The sequence below is a fragment of the Anomaloglossus baeobatrachus genome, chromosome 10 (assembly GCF_048569485.1).
Source record: "Anomaloglossus baeobatrachus isolate aAnoBae1 chromosome 10, aAnoBae1.hap1, whole genome shotgun sequence".
In the NCBI taxonomy this organism is placed as follows: Eukaryota; Metazoa; Chordata; class Amphibia; order Anura; family Aromobatidae; genus Anomaloglossus; species Anomaloglossus baeobatrachus.
In genome coordinates, this window is record NC_134362.1 from 111,863,210 (window position 1) to 111,872,482 (window position 9,273).

Below are 9,273 nucleotides of genomic sequence, written 5' to 3' on the forward strand. Positions count from 1 at the left end.
GAGGCAGGGGACCCGGGGAGCGTGACAAAATGCAGCAAGGAAGTCCCTGAGCTTAGCTACACAGACGCTCTTATCTATAGCTGGTAAAAACTGTTTCCACGGACTTGACTGTCACTTATGGCTCTGAGCCAGCTGGTATTAGCCCTTACAAGGGCTGAAAGAAACTTCTATCCCTATTCTGTATAGCGCTGTGTCTAGAGCGTACACAACAGGATCGGCGACAGGAGCTGCGCCAGCGGTGACTGACACCCAGACGCAGAAGGCAGATAATGGCGTCCAGACGGGCAGATACCCGTTTTTATAATGCAGGGACATGTGACATGGACAGCCTATGACACATGCCCTTGCTTGTCTGGCAAAAAGTCCACTTAGCTGTGTGTGTGTCTGGGATTGGCTGACATGCTGGCCCGCCCCACTACACGCGTGCTTAGGGAAGGAAAACAAGAGAAAAAAAAATGGCGATTGCCATTATCCCAGCAGCAGTGATCTGAATTTGCAGTCCCCGCACACTATACGCTGAAATTTCATAACAGTGTGTGTCACAGAGTGACTTACACTATTACAGCGAAAAGCCAGCTACTAATTAGCTTGGCTTTTTGCTGCTAGAACCGTTCTCGAATGTAACTCGAACTATCGAGCTATTAGCAAAAAGCTCGAGTTCTAGTTCGATCTAGAACCCCCCCAAAATCACTCGAACCGCGAACTGGAGAACCACGAACCGCGCTCAACTCTAATCTTGATGCAACTTTAGCAACCAAAAACAACAAAAAAGGAAGTCCAAGGTCTCTTTACTACCTGGGTGATCTAGAAGAACAGAGTTTTGATGCTCCCCTAAAATTTTGAGGCGCAAATGTAAAGGCACAAATAATTTTCCTTAAGAACAAGCAGCAGGGGCGTCCCCCTGAGCCTTCAACACCTCACCCTCTAGATCAAAGCACATAGTGGAAACAATAGAGGGAAGAGTGTTTAGACAGATGTCCTTACAGAAAATACTCCACCTAATAATCTCCCTGGACTGCCAATCAACCATCAGATTGTGCCTAACCAGCCAGGGGAGTCCAAGTACTACAGTCATATGAAAACGTTTGGGCACCCCTATTAATGTTAACCTTTTTTCTTCATAACAATTTGGGTTTTTGCAACAGCTATTTCAGTTTCATATATCTAATAACTGATGGACTCAGTAATATTTCTGGATTGAAATGAGGTTTATTGTACTAACAGAAAATGTGCAATCCGCATTTAAACAAAATTTGACCGGTGCAAAAGTTTGGGCACCTCAACATAAAAGGGACATTAATATTTTGTAGATCCTCCTTTTGCAAAAATAACAGCCTCTAGTCGCTTCCTGTGGCTTTTAATGAGTTCCTGCATCCTGGATGAAGGTATATTTGACCATTCCTGTTTACAAAACAGTTCCAGTTCAGTTAAGTTTGATGGTCACCGAGCATGGACAGCACGCTTCAAATCATCCCAAAGATATTCAATGATATTCAGGTCTGGGGACTGGGATGGCCATTCAAGAACATTGTAATTGTTCCTCTGCATGAATGCCTGAGTAGATTTGGAACGGTGTTTTGGATCATTGTCTTGCTGAAATATCCATCCCCTGCGTAACTTCAACTTCATCACTGATTCTTGCACATTATTGTCAAGAATCTGCTGATACTGAGTTGAATCCATGCGACCCTCAACTTTAACAAGATTCCCGGTGCCGGCATTGGCCACAGAGCCCCAAAGCATGATGGAACCTCCACCAAATTTTACTGTGGGTAGCAAGTGCTTTCCTTGGAATGCCGAGTTTTTTTGCCTCCATGCATAACGCCTTTTTGTATGACCAAACAACTCAATCTTTGTTTCATCAGTCCACATGACCTTCTTCCAAAATGTAACTGGCTTGTCCAAATGTGCTTTTGCATACCTCAGGCGACTCTGTTTGTGGCGTGCTTGCAGAAACGGCTTCATTCACATCACTCTCCCATACAACTTCTTCTTGTGCAAAGTGTGCTGTATTGTTGACCGATGCACATTGACACCATCTGCAGCAAGATGATGATGCAGGTCTTTGGAGGTGGTCTGTGGATTGTCCGTGATTGTTCTCACCATTCTTTTCCTCTGCCTTTCTGAAATTTTTCTTGGCCTGCCACTTCTGGGTATAACAAGAAACGTACCTGTGTTCTTCCATTTCCTTACTATGTTCCTCACAGTGGAAACTGACAGTTTAAATCTCTGAGACAACTTTTTGTATCCTTCCCCCTGAACAACTATGTTGAATAATCTTTGTTTTCAGATCATTTGAGAGTTGTTTTGAGGAGCCCATGGTGCCTCACTTCATAGGAGATTCAAATAGGAGAACAACTTGCAAGTGGCCACCTTAAATACCTTTTCTTATGATTGGATACACCTGCCTATAAAGTTCAAAGCTCAATGAGGTTACAAAACCAATTTAGTGCTTTAGTAAGTCAGTAAAAAGTAGTTAGGAGTGTTCAAATCAAGAAATTAATAAGGGAGCCCATACTTTTGCACCGGTCAAATTTTGTTTAAATGCGGATTGCACATTTTCTGTTAGTACAATAAACCTCATTTCAATCCAGAAATATTACTCAGTCCATCAGTTATTAAATATATGAAACTGAAATAGCTGTTGCAAAAACCCAAATTGTTATAAAGAAAAAAGGTTAACATTAATAGGGGTGCCCAAACTTTTTCATATGACTGTATATGAGTAGGAAGGCCTTGAGGAACATGACACAAGATAAGTTATTGTGAAGGACCCCTTTGCGAAGGTTCAAGTTTTGCATAACTTGCATCAAACATCCCTGTCCAAGAGATACAGAATTGAGATCATGAATCTTGGTAAACTGAGCAGCGACCATATTAGTCCCTGCGCAATTTTCGAAAAACAAAAATAATTTCAGTTTTTGTACCTATAACAAGTTCTGCAGGTATGACAAACTGAGATGCACATGTGGAGGAAATACATACTCCCAGGTTGTTATCCTTCACACAGCCAGGGTTAAGAAGATTTTCAGATGGATTATTTTTATGTTTAAGTACTGAAGGACAGGCACCAACAAAATGACCCTTTTGACCGCAAAAGAAACAAACCCCCACCCTACGGTGTACCGCAGATGGCTAAGACCAAGGAGAGGCCCCCTAACTGCATGAGCATCCGGCACCACAGGAGAGCTTTCAGTCCCAGGGAGGTCTATTAAAAAAGGGGTCAACCCAGGTCTCTCCCAATGTGTCTGTTAATCCAGATGGCTAAAGCCAAAAATGCCTCTAAAGACTCAGGCACTTCGTACATAGCCTGGGAAGTTTTAGGCCTTTAGCCAGGCCCTGCCAAAAAAAACTTCTAAGGATGTTGTCATTCCACTCGGTATCATGGCCCATCTGCGAATGCTGAACAAAAATCCTCTGCTAACCAACCACCCTGCTGAAGCCTACGTAGCTTGGACTCAGCAAGGGAGAATCCCCACCCACTGTTCTTCACTCCCTGAGGAGCAAGGGTTAAGCTTAGAATAAGGTTGACATCAGGGGTCCCCAACTCCAGTCCTCAAGGGCCGCCAACAGTGCATGTTTTCAGTATGTCCTTAGTATTGCATGTGTCGCGGGCGGAGGAGGGGACACTGCGCTCACCCACTGCTCGGGTCCGGCTGCTGCTGCTCGGTGGTGGCTCGAGCGGTGGGCCGAATCCCGGTGACTCGAGCGGCGCTCCTCGCCCGTGAGTGACAGGGGGGTGGTTTGGTTTAGGGATATTGTCCGTGACGCCACCCACGGTTGTGGTGAGGTTGTGACACCACCGCTGCTCTGGACGGGGATCCCGGGAGCGATGACATGGAGCAGCTTGGATATTGTTTCTCCCCTCTGTGGGTAGGGGGGTTGGTTGTCCCGGGGCCCGGTGAGGGTTAGGGATGGCAGGCGGGTTATGGGGCCTGGTGAGGTGCAGGGTCGCGGGGGCAGCGCTGTGCCGCACGGCACGGTGGTACTCACTCAGCCAATGATGAATGCAAAGTCTCCGGTAAAACAAACGGCTGGATGGACGGGTCCCACAGACGGCTGCAGTAGCTCTCCCGGTAGGTTGGTGGTGACTGCCTTTCCTTGCACCTGTGTTGTGTTCACGGTTCCAATGGCTTCCCACCGGTAACCCGCTCCCCAGCTTGGATTGATGCTGAGGGAGCCCGTTTTGCCCGCAGGCTCTGGCCCTGGGAACTGTAGCCTTGGCGGTGACTGTGTTTCCCCTTCACGGTGTGAGCTGTTGCCTTCAATCAGGTCTTGACTGCTGAGAAACCCCGGAGGTTCCCTTCGCTAACGGATTTGACCGGTTTTACGGCGACTCCTAGCCTGGTCGGGGTCCGTAAGCCCTGCCGAATGGTGCTGGCCTCTCTTTGTTCCCCGATCCGGTACCGTCGGGCCACCGCCCGTCCCCGGTCCTTATGGTTCACTCCAATCAGCTTCTCCTGCAGACGGTCACCATCGTCTGCCAACCTTGTTGTATGTGCCCGGGCCACGCACCCGGACACGGTCAGTCTGCCCTACTAGCACTTCACTTCTCTCACTCCAACTGATATGACTCCTTTTTCCCGCCTGCAGGACTGTGAACTCCTCGGTGGGTGGGGCCAACCGCCTGGCCCACCCCCTGGTGTGGACATCAGCCCCTGGAGGGAGGCAACAAGGATTTGTGTTTGACCTAGATGTGCCTAGCCGGGGTGTGGGGTGTGTTGTTGCAGTACCTGTGACGTCCTGGCTTGTCCAGGGCGCCACATTCCCCCTCAGTAAAATGCAGACTGTCCACGGGTTGCCCGTCCATCACCGGATTTATTTTTGGTTAACTGTAGAAAAGGGGTAAAACATATAAAACATTAAAACAAGCATTACTGTATAAACTTCCCTTAACGGGAGGCACGGTTCTTAAACGTTGCAAACGGTAACGGTTTCCGCTCTTCTCCCACCCAAACAACCTGGCCCTGATGCTGCCCCTAAGAAGTGGGCAGCACCCCTTGCCCCAGTCCATCACCAGGTTGCCCGAGCGGGTAAGGTCTCTTTCAGGGGACCCGCATCCATGGGGACCCCTGAACCCCCGGAGGATCGCCACCGTTTACGGTAGTGGCGGGCCTGGGCCATCCGTTTCCTCCAGGCCCATCCTCCCAAATCAGCCTCTCCGGAGGCGGTAACGGTATCAAGCCAAAACATTTTTATTTACATCCCACTAGTTTGTGGTTGCCCTGCAAGTTCTCGGGCTTGTCCGTAAGAAGTCCCTTACGCAACGGTTGCAGGAAGTCCCTACGGGGACCAGTTGCCGGCAACGGCCGGTTTAATCAAAGTTCCAATCTGGTTACATCTTCATGTGATTCACTCTTATCATTCACAACTTTTAAACTGGTGGTCCCAACACATAAAGCCCCCCCCTCCCTTTAAAGAGTAGTCTCCCTATACCTAATTGGGGGTCTACCTAGGTTGGGACAAGTGGACCTTCGGGGTTCGGTGTCAGTGGTGACAGGCAGTGGGGCAGAGGGAACAATCAGTTCCTCCTCCCTGCTATCGTGTGGGGCAGGCGGAGGCGTAGGGGGGCTGGGTACAGGTGCATCCCTGGGCACTGGCTCGTGGTTGACCACTTCCATCATTTCTTCATCCTTGGGTTGTGGGAACAGTATCAGTGGAAGGATCACCGCGCCATTCTGCGCGTAGGTCAGTCTGCTGGAACATTACCCATCATGGTGTGGATTACCTCTTTTTCTTTCTCCGCCGGTCTGGGAACCGGAGCTTCATCCGCTACCCTCAAGGCTGGTGGGCACCTCTTTAAATGGTCTCGAAAAACCGTGGCCAAAGTTCCCCCCTGGTCACGGCTGATCTGGTAGGCCTTTCCATTCTCCCATCCTGTGGGCTGTACCACATACGGGTGTTTTTCCCATTGATCATCCAGCTTGTGGGTCCTTCTTTTTCACTTCAGCACCACATCCCCAGGCTGGAAGGGACCGGCAGGCGCCTTCTTGTTGAAGCACTGCTCCTGTTGTCCCCGACTCCGGCACAAGTTCTTTTCAACATATTCCTGGACCTGTCGGTACTGTGCTCTCCGCCGAGTGTCCCATTCAGCTCGAAGGGAGTGCTTCTGGAGCTTTCAAGCCCATTTCCAAATCTACTGGTAGCCGGCCGGGACGAGCTCTCATCAGGTATGCTGGAGTGCATTTCGTAGAGCTGGAAGGGATGTTGTTATACATATCGACCAGGTCAGGTAGCTTCTCCGGCCACAGGTTCCGCTCTTCCAGCGCCAACGTCTTGAGGAGGCCCAGGACCAAGTGGTTTATCTTTTCACACATGCCATTGGTTTGGGCATGGTAAGGCGTGGTCCGGATTTTCTTGCAGCCGTACAATGGCAAAATTCCTGGAATACCTCTGCTTCAAAGGCCGGGCCCTGGTCGGTAAGTACCCTCTCGGGGTACCCATGCCGTCGACAGAAATAAGCCTGGAACGCCTTAGCGGCGGTACGGCCGGTTAGGTCCTTGACTGGGACAACCACCATGAACCTGGAGTAGTGGTCTACAATGGTTAGAGCGTAGGTGTACCCACTTCATCTGGGGGTGAGCTTTACATGGTCGAGGGCAACCAGCTCCAGCGGTTGATGCGTAATGATCGGGTGTAGGGGTGCCTTCTGGCTGGCCTCGTCCTTCCTTCTCAATGCGCAGGGGCCACATTCTCGGCACCAGGCCTCCACGGATTCCCGCATTCCACTCCAATAGAACCGCTCTCTCAGCAACATCTCCAGCTTCTTCCACCCGAAGTGCCCAGCACCATCATGGTATGCTTGCAGGACGGTGGGCACGTTAACCTGGGGAATCACCAGCTGGCGAATCTTCTCGTGGGTCTTCGGATTAATCAGCTCACGATACAACTTCCCCTGGTGTAGGTACAGCTGGGTCCATTCTCGCCATAGACGTTGGGCTTCGGCAGGGGTGGCAGGGTCTATCCCAGCAGAACCCTGTTCCACCAGGGTCTTGATCAGGCGGACAGCAGGTGCCCGGTCCTGAGCTTCCTGCCACTCCTGGCTGGGCAGCGGGTCCAGGTTCACCCGTTGTTGATGGACATGCACCTTCTCAGTTAACGGCCGGTGAAACGCAGGCAACTCGATCTCTTCGAGGTCGTCATCCTCTGGCCCCTCTTCTGACAAGTGGGGCATCCGGGAGAGTGCATCGGCATTAACGTTGGTACGGCCGGCCCGGTATTTGATGGTGAAATCGTAGTTGGCTAACCTGGCCACCCACCGCTGCTCCAGCGCACCCAGCTTGGCTGTATCTAGATGGGTCAGTGGGTTGTTGTCCGTGTAAGTGGTGAACTTGGCTGCTGCCAGGTAATGGCGGAACTGCTCGGTGATAGCCCACACCAGTGCTAAGAGCTCGAGCTTGAAAGATATGTAGTTCTCAGGGTTCCTCTCAGTCGGCCGGAGCTTTCGGCTAGCGTAAGCAATTACCTTCTCCCTTCCATCTTGGACCTGGGATAGAACAGCCCCCAAGCCCACATTGCTGGCATCGGTGTAGAGGATGAATGGGCGGCTGTAGTCAGGGTATGCTAGGATCTCCTCTCCGGTCAGAGCCGCTCTCAGCTGGCGGAAGGATTTCTCATGCTTTTCTTCCCACACCAATGGGGCTCCTAGGGGTCTACCCCCCTTGTTCTGTCCCACGAGGAGGTCTTGCATGAGGGCAGCCATCTTCGTGTACCAATTGCTGAAGCGACGGTAATATCCCACCAGGCCCAGGAACTGCCTCACTTCCCTCACCGTGGTTGGTCTCGGCCAGTCTTGGATAGCGGTAATCTTCTCGGGGTCGGGGCGACACCTTCCGCACCAACCACATGTCCAAGGTACTGCACTCTGGGCTTCAGCAGATGACACTTTGAGGGCTTCAACTTCATCCCATACTTAGCAAGGGACGCGAACACCTCGGCTAGGTGCTCCAGGTGGGCTTCATACGTCTGTGAGTACACAATCACATCATCTAGGTACAGCAGGACGGTCTCGGAATTTAGGTGTCCCAGACAGCATTCCATCAGCCGTTGGAAGTTTCCGGGGGCATTGCACAGCCCGAACGGCATAGCATGCTGTTGAACTCGCAGAGTCCCATAGGAGTGGCGAAGGCAGTCTTCTCCCGGTCTTCCGGTGCCACGGCCACCTGCCAGTACCCGCTGGTGAGGTCAAGGGTGGAGAAGTAGTTAGCGGTTCTCAGCGCGGCCAGGGACTCTTCAATGCGGGGCAGAGGGTAAGCATCCTTTTGCGTTATCTGGTTGATTTTCCGGTAATCCACACACATCCGCATGGTACCAGCCTTCTTCTTAACCAGCACCAACGGGGCGGCCCAGGGACTACAGCTGTCCCTAATAACCCCCGCCTCCTTCATGTTCCTCAACATGTCTTTGGCGCATTGGTAGTGTGCGGGGGGAATAGGCTTGTACCTCTCTTTAATAGGGGGGTGTGCACCGGTAGGGATCTGGTGTTGGACCCCTTTAATCTGCCCAAAATCTAGAGGGTGTTTGCTAAAAACTCGCTCATACTCCTGTACCACCCGGTATACCCCTTCCTTGTGGTGTGTGGGGGTATCCTCAGTGCCGACGTGTAGCTCTCGACACCACTCGTCTAACTCCCCCAGGGATGGGGGAGAACTGGCAGTAGGTGGGGAGATCGGGGGAACGGCCTCATGGATGGTGTGGGGATCTGAAGTGAGCAATTTGGCAAGGGTAGCGTACCGGGGGAGCCTAACCTCTTCCTCCCCACAGTTCAACACTCGTACGGGCACTCTCCCTTTCTTGACATCTACCACCCCTCGGGCGGCCATTACTGTGGGCCAGTGTTCGGAGGGCATGGGCTCTATCATGGCGGGGTAGTCTCGCCCTTGGGGCCCTACCGCTGCCCTACACCAAATCATCATCTCCCTCCTGGGAGGTCCAATCAAAAGGGCCGCATCCATCACTCTCACTCCTCCAATCTCTCCTCCTGTCGAATTCACATGCTGGTGATACATCAGGGCCCGGATCTCACGCTGCACAGCTGTCGGCTCCCCACCGCTGTGGCAGCCAGCTGCTGCAGTAGGGTCAGCACGTCACTCATACAGTGCTCCATCACATTAGTCCCTAACACTACCTTCGGGTAATGATCACTGGGTTCATTCATTATCACGATCAAACCCTGGTGTTGCAGTTCAGCTCATCCCACGGTTATGGCCACTTGTTTGTACCCCACTTGGGTCAATGGGAGCCCATCAGCTGCAATCAGTGTCATACTGCCAT